This window comes from Sinohyriopsis cumingii, chromosome 18, assembly GCF_028554795.1.
Source record: "Sinohyriopsis cumingii isolate HCF-2022 chromosome 18, ASM2855479v2, whole genome shotgun sequence".
In the NCBI taxonomy this organism is placed as follows: Eukaryota; Metazoa; Mollusca; class Bivalvia; order Unionida; family Unionidae; genus Sinohyriopsis; species Sinohyriopsis cumingii.
The window spans coordinates 100977067-100993181 of NC_142978.1; the positions used below are offsets into that span (position 1 = coordinate 100977067).

The following is a 16115-nucleotide window of genomic DNA, read 5'->3' on the forward strand; positions in this document are numbered from 1 at the left end:
ACTGTCATCGTATCTTGTAGATATGTAGACATAGTGTCATCGTATATTGTAGATCTGTAGACATACTGTCATCGTATATTGCAGATCTGGAGACATACTGTCATCGTATCTTGTAGATCTATAGACATACTGTCATCGTATATTGTAGATCTGCAGACATACTGTCATCGTATATTGTACATCTGTAGACATACTGTAGATCTCCTCAACGATTAATTTGATTTAGGGCAACGTTTAGAAGGTATTACTGTGCCCTTATCTCAGGAAGGTGATCATAGTTGGGTCTTTAATTATAGAACCTTAACTTTAGTTAGTTTTGTCTCCAAAAATATTTACCTCCAAAGTTCAGTAAGTGAAATGACCCAGCGGAGCTAGAAGACGTTTTGAAAGTGCATATCGCAAATTAGGCACTACATTATACTTTATTACATCAAAATAACGCGCGCGTGTGTGTGTGTGTGTGTGTGTGTGTGTGATTTAGATTTTTAACGTAGCGTTAACACTTTTAGTCATATCGCTACGATATCTGCAGTGTGGCAGTTAATAGTGATGTCTAGCACTGTGGCATCATGTCGCAGATATGTAGCATAATGTCCCACCCAGTCACATTATGTTGACACCAGGTCGACAAGTCCTAACATTAAACTCCTAATGCTTTGGTATAACTCGCCGTGGTTAGAACCCGCGACCTCCCGCATCCAAAGCGGACGCTATAACCACTTTTTCCACCGGGACTGTCTTCAAAATAAAGGAAATTAAACGTTATTGAACTAAACTAAACAATATAATAGCTGAAAAACTAGTGTGGAAAACATGGACAATAATTGTGTGAATATTCATCCCTGTGCAAGGTACGACACTGCAGACAGGTACTTTAAGATAAATATTAACAATTGAGCAATTTTTAGTCTCTTTCTCATATCATCATGCATGAATGTCTCGGTGAGACCGTACATTTATATTGGTGTTATGTATGAGAATAAGATTATTATGAATATTTCGTCCTAGCTAGTATAAACATACATTGTAACACAATTAGGGACAAATCATGACAATATAGATTCGCATGATTCTGTATACTGATGTTAGAAGAATAAATAAATTTTTTGCCATTTAACTTTGGACATCTGCGAATTTGATATGTTACTTCCCGTTCAATCTTTAAAAAGTATCAGTGACATCTCAGGAAAAACTGTAACAAAAAATTGTTTCTTAGTTGCCGTAATAAGATATGCAAGGTGCATTTTCAAGATGGCTCCATGTACATCATATTGAAGATGGGGGTAGGTGTGGGAGCCTTCAGTGTGACATTGGTACTAATGACTATTGTTCTTTGGAAGAAGCGTGATATATTTATTCAGAAGAGCTGTTTAAATGTTGGCGACGTAAATGTCTTATCTATATAACCAAATTTGAATCCCACAATAATAATAATTGTTTGGTCCTTTTGAAAGCAGGACATGTATAAACTGTAATTGTGTGCATTTGCAACAAGCATTCATAACCCAAATGACACCCATTAATCATACACCGAAATAAATGAAAAATTAAAAGTGATTTTAACAATATCTAATATATTCGAGGTCCTTTGAAATAATCAGGATAATTAGTGATGAACACATTGGAATTTCTTTTTCTTTAAAATCCATCCCGGCGTAAAGTACGAAACTGTAGAGAGGAACCAATCTAGAAAATGTTCCACTAATGGTGTAGCGTGATGTTAAGTGCTAACGAGTCACGATAGAGCTGGCGTGACGTCAGGTTACACAGCAATAAACTTAATGTCCCGATGTGTGCTTAACAGCGACCAATAACTGAGGCATACGGTTTGTTCTTCCTTCAGTTTAAATTGTACCCGTATAAAAGGCATGGTAAACATATCAGATTGTTTGGAACCGCATCAGCTCAGCTGGCTGAGCTTAATTTTCAATTGTTTGGAATATCATTGTAGCTAATTAAGCATTTGTAATGGTTTGATTATCCTACTGTGACGTTAGATGACTATACTAGTAATCAAAGAAATGAAAAAAGAGTAGTTTGGGACAACATTTTGGAACAGATATAACTATTCATTTTTTTGCAGTGATTGATAAGTTGAGAAAACAGAGGACATCATTTATATCTTGAAATAATATTTTGCATAGAAAAGAGCATACAAGAAAATAAAAGACGAACTATATTTCATTGTGTAATTGCAAGAAATGAAAAGACGAAAGGTAAATGAAATTTAGCCATCTTTGAAAACTGCAATTGAGAACTCTTAAGTAATTAAAATCTTCACAGAAGCTGATTCCTCAGGTTGATACATTAAAACTGAAAAATCAAACATCATTCATTCAATTACTCGTCATAACAAGAAAACATTGAATCATGCTTGAACTTTTCAACTTCTATTGTACCTAAAATTTTGATAATACCTTTGCACTTGTCAAGGTGAAAATACCGTTACTACTACCAACTGAACCTGGTCTAATTAGCGAATAAGAAAGAACAATTCCCTAATACAATGATAGTTTGATTGGTTACTGTGTAAACAGACACAGGATAAATTATCAATATTGCAAATAAGATAGATTAGCCATTTCATTAGCTGAAAGCAACGGATTACCACACTCTTTGATGAACGAAAACAACTCATATTTCAATGAGTTTTCAGGATTGTTTTTTACAAGGTATCAAGGCAGTGAGACCATTTACAAATGAATTCCATGTTACAATGCATCAAGGCAGTGAGACCAATTGCACATCAATTTCATGTTACAACGCATCAAGGAAATGACCATTTACACATGAGTTCCATGTTACAACGTATCAAGGCAGTGAAACCATTTACAAAGGAATTCCATGTTAAATCGCATCAAGGCAGTGAGACCATGTACACATGAATTTCATGTTAAATCGCATCAAGTCAGTAAGACCATTTACATAGGAATTCCGTGTTAAAACATATCAAGGCAATGAGACCATTTACACATGAGTTCCATGTTACAACGTATCAAGGTAGTGAAACCATTTACAAAGGAATTCCATGTTAAATCGCATCAAGGCAGTGAGACCATTTACATAGGAATTCCATGTTAAAACATATAAAGGCAATGAGACCATTTACACATGAGTTCCATGTTACAACGTATCAAGGCAGTGAGACCATGTACACATGAATTCTATGTTACAACGTATCAAGCTAGTGAGACCATTTGCTCATGAATTCCATGTTACAATGCATCAAGGGAGTGAGACCATTTACACATGAATTCCATGTTACAACGTATCAAGGCAGTGAGACCATTTACACATGAATTCCATGTTACAAGGCATCAAGGCAGTGAGACCATTTACACATGAATTCCATGTTAATGAACGCATCAAGGCAGTGAGACCATTTACACATGAATTCCATGTTAACAACGCATCAAGGCAGTGAGACCATTTACAAATGAATTCCATGTTAACAACGCATCAAGGCAGTGAGACCATTTACAAATGAATTCCATGTTAACAACGCATCAAGGCAGTGAGACCATTTACACATGAATTCCATGTTACAACGCATCAAGGCAGTGAGGCCATTTACAGAGGAATTCCATGTTACAACACATCAAGGCAGTGAGACCATTTACACATGAATTCCATGTTACAACGCATGAAGGAAGTGATACCATATAAACATGAATTCCATGTTACAACGTATCAAGCTAGTGATCCCATTTACACATGGACTCCATGTTACAACGCATCAAGGAAGTGATACAATATAAACATGAATTCCATGTTACAACGTATCAAGGTAGTGAGACCATTTACACATGAATTCCAGGTTACAACGCATCAAGACAGTGAGACCATTTACACATGAATTCCATGTTACAAGGCATCAAGGCAGTGAGACCATTTACACATGAATTCCATGTTACAACGTATCAAAGCATAGCGACCATTTACACATGAATTCAATGTTAAAACTTGTCAAGGCAGTGAGACCATTTACAAAGGAATTCAATGTTAAAACACATCAAGGCAGTGAGACCATTTACAAATGAATTCCATGTTACAACGCATCAAGGCAGTGAGACCATTTGCAAGTGACTTCCATGTAACAACGGATCAAGGCAGTGAGACCATTTACACATGAATTCCATGTTACAACGCATCAAGGAAGTGATACCATATAAACATGAATTCCATGTTACAACGCATCAAGGCAGTGAGACCATTTACAAAGGAATTCAATGTTAAAATGTATCAAGGCAGTGAGACCATTTACAAAGGAATTCAATGTTAAAACTCATCAAGGCAGGGAGACCATTTACAAATGAATTCCATGTTACAATGCATCAAGGCAGTGAGACCATTTACACATGAATTCCATGTTACAGCGTATCAAGGCAGTGAGACCATTTACAAAGGAATTCCATGTTACAACGTATCAAGGCAGTGAGACCATTTACATATGAATTCCATGTTACAACATAATAAGGCAGTGAGACCATTTACAAATGAATTCCATGTTAAAATGTATCAAGGCAATGAGACCATTTACACATGAATTCCATGTTACAACGTATCAAGGCAGTGAGACCATTTACAAAGGAATTCAATATTAAAAAGTATCAAGGCAGTGAGACCATTTACAAATGAATTCAATGTTAAAACGCATCAAGGCAATGAGACCATTTACAAAGGAATTCCATGTTACAACGTATCATGGCAGTGAAACCATTTACACATGAATTCCATGCTACAACGCATCAAGGCAGTGAGACCATTTACAAAGGAATTCCATGCTACAACGCATCAAGGCAGTGAGACCATGTACACATGAATTCCGTGTTAAAACGCATCAAGGCAGTGAGACCATTTACAAATGAATTCCATGGTACAACACATCAAGGCAGTGAGACCATTTACACATGAATTCCATGTTACAACGTATCAAGGCAGTGAGACCATTTACACATGAATTCCATGTTAACAACGCATCAAGGCAGTGAGACCATTTACAAATGAATTCCATGTTACAACGCTGAATACCATGGCCTAAATGATGCATGCCACGTGATAGCGACCTGATTAGTCACAGCTGTGATTCCAATCCATCAAATGCCTTAATTTTCATGATTTAAGCAAAACGCACGTTTATGTACTGCATAGCTTCAAAGCGTTACTAGATTTACAAACGAAGATATTTACTCTGTTATATAGGAAAAATGCTAGTATTCGTGATGAATGCATGCCATTTATTCTAAGGACATTATTCGTTTCTTTGATAGAATACAATGCTTTTTACTCCAATTTGTGTCTATATTGAAACTTAGATAATGAAAACGCCACCAAATCGTTTATGCTTAAAACGATTTCTGTGTTGAAAACGCCAATAAAAAGTTGGTATTTCATATTTGTTTGGAAAAAGTTGTTGCAGCAAATTTTTATTCCATGACGTATACAGACCCAGAGAGCAGACAGTAGAAAGTTCGTGAACCATTGGGTTCTGGAGGGAAAATGAAAAAGCTTACAGTCAGCGAGTATAAAATGAGAAAACATAAAAAAGCATGTCCTTATTTGGTTGTAAGGGTACCTCCCAAATCGCGTATAAGCGAGATGCGGCTCGGCCGGACCATTTCGTTCTGCCAAGAACTAATTGAGTCCTCATTGTTTACACGTAAAAAACTCTGTATTTGTACGTTAGGATGTTGTGGTTTGGAAGCAGTTCAGTCTTAGATCGACGCGTTTGCATCATTTTGTATTCTTTTAATGTTTATCATAATGCATTGGACAGTTAAATTGTGTTACGAATTTATATTTATTTGCAATCATACTATTGGCTATTGTAAAGACGAATTAACTACCAACATCAATCATAATAATAATTAATTTAGAAATAAAATATTCTTTAAGCTATAGAGCATACTATTTAGGTATTAAGGTCAAATTCAGCAAAATACATTTCTACAAAATTATTGTTATATTAGTCTCAAACATTGAATTTTTATACACTTTGGCTGTCCTAATTTTTTCGATATGCAATTATTTATATTATATTCAAAAATGACATATTACAGAAGTGTTTGCAGATGGTAAGCTTGAAGGAATATTAAAATTTTATGTGTATTTCTTTTCTCCCTTGATTTTATGTAGTTGTGTTTCTATATCTAGAATGTAATCAATTATAATGCGAAAGACCTTTCTTATAAAGTCACGAAAATAATTTCATAGTACATACAAAAATTGGCAGCCATATTTCTTCAGCTATGATATTTTTCTTCCTGATGGAAATTGTTATCTTAAGATTATAAAGAAACAAAATATTGCCAACTCACAATTGTAGAGAATTCAGCAGAGGTCTGTGACATTTGAAACTGCAATATTCTAAGATATACCTTTCGCGAGATTCTTACATTTTACAGGACAAAAAACTATCCGAAATGGTGTGAAGCGCATATATATATATATATATATATATATATATATATATATATATATATATATATATATATATATATATATATATATATATATATATAATGATTGGTGCATTGAGTTCATGTTAAATGCAATGTGCGCAAATAATTGTATCATACATACATTTTATTCCCTACATGCGTGATGTACTTCAGTTTCACGAGAAACGGCGCAGATGTTTAGCAAGTTGAAATGACGACTTTTTCCGAGAATCACGAACTGTTTGTTTTTCTTTAATTCCTTTTTAATTAGACCGCTACACGATCGTTTACTCGATATTTCTGTTGGCGCTGGCGTTAAATTCGTTTTCGAAACGCGTGAATGTTATTTTCTATTGAAACTAATAAGCCATTGAAAAACAAGTGGCATCAAGGGAATCATTTGCTCCCACATTCTGTCCTATCGAGTTAAGTATCTTACTGTGTTTCCGTTTCAGCTGAAAATAGCATTGGCCTTACACAAACGTGTGTTTACTTATTAAATTACCTCAAACTTTCGTTGAAAAAGACAACTCGAGAAAGTAAAAGATTTATTATAGTGCATCAGCAACAGTGACCATTTTTCTAGAAAATGTCGTATACATCGTATTGTTTAATTTGAAATTATCTGCTCGTTTCGAAGATATAATTTAGTATTATTGTGATTTTATTGGGGTAAACTATTTTTGTTTTAATTAAATTTATGAGACAATCGTACGAATTTGTCTTCTATTGTAAAGAGAAGGGTTATCAAAGCTATACTGATTGTTTTTGTTTTAATGTTTTCTAATGATAATTGTAAGACAAAAATTTGGTGGACATTTTGAAGAGTAGAAATGTTTCAACCTAAAAGTTACGCAAATCTTACAAAATCTGAGTAATCGATGTTACGAGAACGATTTATGCACACTAATGCTTGTCTCTCCTTTCCAAGGAAAATGTGTTATTGTATTACAATATAAATTCAAAATTAGGGAGAATCAATAGGCACAATGTGAAGCTGGCCATGTTTTCTTACTAGAACACGTGCACAAGTAACTAGAAAGATCGGTTGGTGAATTTTTTATTTCCTATGTAGTTTCAATTAGGTAGATTAATTAAAGGAAATCAACGTAACGTCGTCATTCTTTTGAAATGACTGTATATATATTTTTGCAATGTACTTTTCCTCTAGTTTATATATATATTTAATCAGTAAAGGAATATTTACTTCCATCGCCGTTGAAGTTTATTTTAATATGGTTTAATTAGTGATGCAGTATTTGGCTTCTTGGAGTGAAAGATTTTACATACTACTGTACTCCTTACAAAAATCTGCGAGTTGTGGAGTCTTTCTGCCGATGCATATTAAAGACTCAGTGGCGGTCGTATGCTCGTTCATTACATAAAAATGCTATTATGCGCTACAATTGAAGCGTAATTTATTTCACGAATGGGATATTGTTTCGCAGTAAAGCCATAGTGCAGCAATTTAAAGATATTCTCTGTTAAGTGATGGACCGTTTTCGATATAAATCAAGCAAATGCTAATTTTCTGACCGTACATGTTTAATTTATCCACTAAGTTCACTGCATGCATAATTTCAGAATGTTTTAAATAAAATATTTTCAAGTTGACTCTGATCTCGTTTTCTAATGTACTTGTGAAACCATACAATGGCGGAATATGTTGCGGTTTCTGATATTCAAGGTTTTCTAAAATCATATTGACATCTGAACTTAAATATTAAAAATATACATTGCATATATAATTTGTGTCGTCATTCTAAACAAGAGGTTCAATATGTATGTCCCTTTCTTTCAGTCATTGTATTAGGTTTTAATAGAATTTTCGATATAATGACAAATAAAAGACCACATTGGTTCCTTGGATCCATATTTATTTCTGATGGTTATAAAGGAAGACAAAAGAACCAGAAAGATGTAACATATGCCTTTTGGTGTGAAATGTATGCAGATATTTCTTTGTGCGTTTTTATTTATTGCGTATATTTACTTAATAAATTCGTTTTAATTTTATAAGGAAAGAAGGATCATCCAAATTCATATTTTTGTTTCATTATCACCCAATATAGTTGGAGGGACATGGAAGATAAAAGCAAATCTACAGTCATTCTTGTCAATTAATTATATATCAAGAGATTTGCTGTACACTATGGTTCAGTTACGGTCTTGGTGTGTATAGCATGATCACAGAACACTGTTGGACAAGACTTCGAAATAATCAATGAAAGGTGTTGATTTTGATCATGATGCACATGCATTATTCTATAAATAGCTCGATACTTCTTTCGCCACTGACCTTTATGAAATGGAGTAAAAAGCCTTGAGACTGTTTGATTGGCGGTACGAAATGGGAAATATAGTACAGCAGCAAACAACAATTAGCTATTATACTGGTCGCCAGGTTACAATAAAAAATTTGTTATAAACATGCTAACAAATGAATGTTGCTTCTTAAAGCTGCATTCAATAAAACTATATGAACTCATGACTACCATATATTGTAGATGAGAGGGAAAACAACACATTTCTTTTCTTTTTATTTTGCTTCATATTGTTTCGCCATATTATTAATGTTGTAGAAAGAGAAATGTTTTATGCTATAAACTACTACAATGAAACTTTCTACCTAAACTTTCATCTTTTCCTTTAAACGTTGCTGCTGTTAGGTTTAACAATTTTATCTGTGGAGATACATGGAGAAATATGTGGATACAGAAATACAGAACCTTTGAGTGAAAATTGCGACACGAATTTATGTACGTTAGTTCTTATATATTATCGATTCTGAATGAAGGATGCACAGAAAGTTTTTGGTATAGTATTGCCGAATAACTTCATCAACGGAGACACTCTATCAGATTTAAATTGTGTTAAAATATTTTCATCTTGCTGTTCGGGCTACTTTCATCTTACATACGGTATAGATTACACAACGAGTTTCCAATAATCTTTATTATAGCTTTGAAGAATTAATTCCTAGTGAACATAATTAAAATCGAATACAGAAAAAAACACTAAAAGGGAAATAGAAATCACAATTAGACAAGGTAGAAAAACCATTTCATAGCTTTTTTATTTCCACAACTTGAATAAAAATAAAATAAACAACTCAAGATTCCCACATGCAGACCGAAGTAGTGTATACTATGCAAATTGAGTCTACATTTAAACATTATTCATACCAGTGTAAATGTACTAAAAATATCGATTTGTAATATTATCAATTTGTACCCTCCTAAATTAATCCACGTAGTTAGCTTATTGGAAACTGAGAATGTACAATGTAATGGTCTTATATGGGGTAGTGAACCTCCCGCTTGCAAATGTCGCATATTACAGGAAAGTTGACTTAAGCAAGACATCAAAATAATACCAACAATAGTCAGCAGTTGTGCACTTCATCAGTTCTTCGAACAGAAAACCAAATTTTACAAATAAAGCAAAAGTATTCATACGACATTTGTAACGTTTCAATCCATTGATAGCACATTTACAGATGGACGATTCATTCACTCTTCGTGGAGTTATATGTGCCTTGTTGATCAATCGCAGCATTCCATACAAATTCCAATGAATCAGATGATCATTGTTGCTTAGTGCATCAATACGTAGGGATGTATATATGCAAACGATGAGCTTCGTTTTAGTCACAAATACATGAACTGTTTGTAGGTGGCTGATATCTCAATTAGACACAGCCGCCTGTTCTATGAATATAAACTCGGTTTTACTAATATTTATTTATCAGAGACATATTTACAGCCACTTTCTTTTACATATAAGGCTTGTTTTAACTAATTTGGAGCGGATAATGTGATTGTTTGTTAAAAGAAAGCATTACAACAGAACCATGACATCAAGTGTTTTAAAATAAATCTTGCATTTCATATTTAATGCTCACAGCTTCCTATAATTTTCCGTTTCCAGCAATATTTTTCAATGAACTTGACTGGTTGCTCAAACAAATATAAGAAAGCACAGCAACTCTGATATACTGTTCTAATTAAATCTCATTTATATAATGACATAAATGAACATAACACATTACATGATAGGTCGGAATTACTAACCTGAAAACCTTGATCCAACTGTTCCCCGCTAACGTACTAGTACATATTATAAAATGCATTTTTAAATGATGCAGGAGTAATCTGAAATTTATTTTTTTCATGTTTGAAGCAATCCAGAATATTAGACTATTACTCTCTCTCTCTCTCTCTCTCGTTCTCCCCCCCCCCCCCCAATGATTTAATCAAAGTTGCACTATTACTCGTTTTCGGTTACCCACGTGAGCAGTCTTATTTCATGTACCGTAAGTCGACTATATTTAAGGAAAAATACAATTTAAACATAATGTCACCGCAATGTTGACGTTGTTGACATTAAGAATAGAAGAATAGATAAGGAGACCACTAGACAAGTCGACAAGTGGATAAGTGATAATTGACAAAAGAGAATTGGACAAGAAGGCAAGTACTGATTGAAAATTAAGTTATAAGACTGTTTCTTCTTGAATGTCGAGATACTCGTATTATTCAGTAATTGCACAACTTGAGAGATGAATATTACAAAACCTTTGCAGTATTTTCAACAACAGAAACAACAACAACAAAATCAATAATCATGGAATGTGAGGATTTTAGCGTGCAATCGTAAGATTATTTATTCATAACAAAATTGGCAGGTCTGGCCAAAAATAATTCTCTTGACTTATGAATTTGACAAGAATTAACTCAACTTATGTGCACACTCAAATCAGACATTTTCTCTTTCTAACAACGTATTTATGAAAATTTTAAAAACAAATTAAAACAAAACAGCCTATATTAAACACTACTGTTCAGCTTTACACTTTGCAAATTTGAAAATCGCTTCATGTCAACCAGCAGGGCCGTCATATGTGAAGGATGAATCTGTAATTGCAGCGTTTTGGCGGTACATTGGTCTCTGCTCGAAAGTTTGGTGAACTTGGTTGTGTTTGTGCAATTTCACTGGTTTGACGATAACCTAACCCACACGCGAATAGTTGGGCTTTATGCCGAAAACTGATATGATTGCAATCAGCCATTTTCTTATGTTATCAACTCTGGTAGATTATTAAAATAGGAAAAATGTTTATGGGATATTTCCGGTAGGTAAATAACATATTTATCGACAAATTTAAATCTTTGCTGCTTTAAGGAATGAATCATCGTGATGATGGTAATGAAGCTTGCAGAATTGCAACTAGATATATATGAGGACACATTGCTACTACTAATATGTGCTGTCGATGCGGAAAGTCTTTAGAAATAATAAACTTCCTTTCGAGAATAAATTAAGAAAATGTGTCGTAAACGTTTGTGAATTAACGTTTTAATATTTAGAACTAATATTATTTACGGTTAATGCTTTCCTAGTATGTGAACATGGAATTTTCTGTTATGGATTGGTTTGTGGACTACTCTGAGTTTCAGTCGAACATGATAAGGCCACATCGAGTGGTTTTTGATGAACAGATTAATTTAGAATATCAAGAAATGTGTTTGAGTTTTGTGCATCAGGGATATGTTTACTGTAACTTTCATTCAAAAACAGTCATAACAGTTTGTTCACTTCATTTGTTTTGTTGCAATATCACATCGAACTGCTGTGTCTGAAAGTGTAACTAGATTTTAAGTTTGTTTGCATTCAAAATGTATATCCGTCTGCACAATATCACTTCTTTGCAAATTTTGTCCCTCATATCAACGGTCCGTCATATTTTCCTTTAACATTTTTTAATCCTTTTTGAATTAATCGCATCTGTTATAGCTAAATGCATTTCAGGTGTGTTTGCTAATTGAATTTTGTTATTTTTTGAAACATTTTTTCCTGCTGCATATTTTAGTCCTTCTCTATGGCATGTTCGAGTCCACGATATGTTCTTTACGTGTTCGGTAAAGATGTACTTAAGTCATATATGATGAAATTCATCATTGTATCTTGTTGAACATCTAATTAGGGAACCATTCCACAACACACATTTTGATAACAATGTGCCATATCGTTTAGTGGATTTACTTTAATGATTATGCATTTTTCCTTAGTAACCTAATGGGATAAGTCCTAGTCAAGGGTATAGGAACATCAATATCTAAGAAAGAGACATATGATAGTAAAATCGCCTAAAAAATGAGTGATGGATGTCTTCTTATCTTTGGCTGGTGGATAAGAAGTCTAAATATTTTTAAAAGGTCTCCTCTCAGTAATATGATAAAATGACTGAACAGCAGAATACGGACTGTTATGACTGAAACGTAGAATACGGATTGTCATTACCGCAAAAAGCGTTTGGTCTAAACGATTTACGCTTCAGCTTCGTCGATAATCGATGTTATCGGTTCACTTACATTGTGAATTGTGTGATAATTTATCTCGATTCATCTCAAATATTCTTCTCATACGTTTATTCTGCTGCTTAAAGAGACACAAAGGAGTGCTATAATGGCTTTTAGCTAATTCACAGATATGTGTATATATCCTTGAATTTTAATGACGAGATCCCGTGTTCATATTTGTGTTCCTGCTACATTTAGGTTACTCACGCGCTTATTTCTTTCACTTTCTGTCTCTCGACAACCCGCACCCCCACCGACGTCGGATAATACAATCAGAGTACCATTAACAAAACAGAATACTTTATATTTTCTAGGCTTTTTTCTTTTTGTTTGAACCCCGATAAGAACGTGACAAAAACATTAAAATAATTACGCAAAAAATGTTTAGAACGCGCTTTAGTCCACTTGTAGCTAGTGAAAAACATATGCGTTCAGACCATTCCCCTCACCCTGAAACACACCAAACAAGTGAAAGAAAAAATAAGTCCAAGGTACGGAGCCAATAATAATACCCCTCTTTCACATGGTTACCACAGATACATCTAACAGATTCCGCAAGTTGTTTCCTAGCGGTTTAGGAGGAGGGGTGGTATGGGATAGACGGATGTGAAAATGGACAGTGTAGTGGATGAAAAGATGGCAGGTGTATCAATATCTCTGATTCTGAACTGCGAGAATAATCATATCCCTATAACATTCATGATATTAGCGTGTCTCCATCTAGAGCTGTCATCATTCATTGCATGATTGCCAATAAAGATTCTAACTGACTAGTATTCGAATTGATGATGTTAGTTGAAAATGCAAACACGAAGAATTTAACTGCGAACAATTCATAATATAAAAAGTTTTATAAGGGATTCAAGATGAGGATCATCGAGGTTTCAAACTACGACAAACAAACATCAACGGTAACAGCAGCAGCAGCAGCAACAACAACAAATAATAATACTAATAATAATAATAATACCAGTTTGAAGTTTCTGTTATTTAATTGCTCTTTTCTTTCCTAACGTAGAAGAGCAAAATTACAAACTGCAAAATGACTTTGGAAAATTTTAATCTGAAATAAAAATAATTGTGGGAAATGTTAGATGACGACTTACTTTGTTAGATCCTGGCCTTAAATACGATGTCAACATAAGCTGAGTTGATTAGGTCGATGATAGCCAGTTTTGCGATTTCCTCAAAAGAATAAAATTTCCCAAAATTATAACTTTTTTGTACGTCTTTCCTCAGCAATGCGATACCATCGGTGTAGAATACTTCAGTACTTTCTCAGGTAAGTGAAGTTTCAACCGTGTTTCAAAGCCCAGTGTCACTCCAAAGCATTTAGCTTTCTCTATATAATATGTTTGCAGGCTCCTCGGGGAATTTATGTCCGTTGCGTATTAAATATTTAAAGTACCTTAACAGAAGCGAACAAATGTTTTCATCCGATTAGCATAATTGATCATCCAGTATCATCTTCCTGTAAAGGGCTGGAAAAATCAATCGATGACAAAACAAGACTTTATAATAACCAATCACATTGTCGGCCTTGTATTGTCAGTCTCTCTGGACCGGCCTACCATTCATGACACGAATATATTAGCCAGGTAGACTCTGCTGCAATGGGAAAAACTGTTAATGATGAGCTGTGAAATCTGCAATGGAAAGCACTAGGTACAGCTGAGTACTGTGGGGAATTATAGCATGAAGATATAGCGATTTCACATCACGTCATAATTTTCAGACAAAGGGGTATCATGTTTTTCTCTCTTCGGTGGAAGATAAGCAGACTTTTAAACCTTTTTGTAGGAGCTCTGTAGAATTCAGGAATAACACCTTTAACATTATTAGTGGTGTTTAAGAGATTTATTAATACAAGTATACAACGTCGGAACATGTAAGATACTTGGCTGGAAAAATAATTATTGTTTAATGTTGTTACTGGTCGAACTGATGGATGAGGCATTATTTAGAATAAATATTCTTTGACGCGAGATTCAAATTTGATATTACCCTGTAGTTATGTGAAGTCTTTGAAAATGTTGATTGTACACAGTGGTCGTGTGTGTTGGAAAAGGTCAAATCTCTCTGCAAATCTTAAATGTAACTTGAAAGCTCTCTAGTGGGATAAAAACAGCCTTTTCAATCGCCATCACCATTACATCATATAATCCAAACACATATTTGGGCTCAGGGGATGTAATTAGCTTTAATAAAAAGTACATAACATTTGTATGGTTGTATTTGAGATACGCGAGGGGACCATTCATTCATCAGAACACTATGTGAAGGGAAATGATGCCAGCTATTAAGTATATTTCCAACCTCCGATATGTAAATCATACTGCCAAGTTGGCTTTATATCGGATGTTCACAAATGCCAAATATATTTGCATTATTTAGATACGAGAATGACACAACCCCGTATACATCACACACGTGACGACTATCCTCGTCTCCTTACTCATACATGCATTTCTTCGCACCTTTGTAACAAACAAAGAAGAATCTTTGGCATTATGTTTAAAATTCTGAATAATGATATAAAAAGTTGTTGATAGTCTCAGATGGAATGTAAACTGTCATGCAGCATATATTTTATTCTAGAATATTTAGTAGAATTCTTTCTTGCTTCAGCTTCTATTCGAATATTATTACTATTAGACCTTAAATACGTCATACAATTTCACCTGAAAATATAACAATCAACAATTTAAACAGAAACTTTAAATCCGTTCCTTCGGTTTATCATACAGTTGTTGACAGATCCCTAAAGTGCATTAAATTGACTTCATGATAAAATATTCTGTTTAGAAAAGTCTAACAGAGAACTCCCGTACTTCCATTAGTGTTCAAAAATGTCATATTTGCAATTTTACCTGTCGCAGCCGTTTCTACGACTGTCACAGAAATGCTCAAATGCATGCATTCCGAAATGTTTCCTTGAATCCATATATATGAGAGGTCATACAACAACAACAACAATAATAATAATAATAATAATAATAATAATAATAATAATAACAATAATAATAATAATAATAATGCTTTCATCATAGACATCATGATCTCTTTTGTGATACTTACTTATGATGACAGTCGTGGTACTACCGTAAAAATAATAATTATTATTTTTGTTATCATCATATTACTACTGTAATAATACTTATTATTAGTGTCGTTAACATCATATAAAAATAAAAGGAATTCTATGAAAATAATTTCAGATTGAGAGATACTATCCACGCCTACTTTTTCTATACTATCCAACACCGATTTGTAGATACTGTCCAGCATCTATTTCACATACAATTATACAGTC

At 33.9% G+C, this 16115-nt stretch overlaps 1 protein-coding gene across 1 annotated transcript in view; it reads right to left on the reverse strand.

The window, feature by feature from the left end:
- The window catches only part of LOC149777597 (lysosomal proton-coupled steroid conjugate and bile acid symporter SLC46A3-like), a 69166-nt gene extending 54720 nt beyond the window's left edge, over positions 1-14446 (reverse strand). The window contains exon 1 of the mRNA XM_089940814.1: positions 13909-14446. The gene's annotated coding sequence lies outside the window, so the exon portion shown is untranslated. The remainder of the gene's footprint in view (positions 1-13908) is intronic.
- Between the last annotated feature and the right edge of the window lie 1669 nt (positions 14447-16115).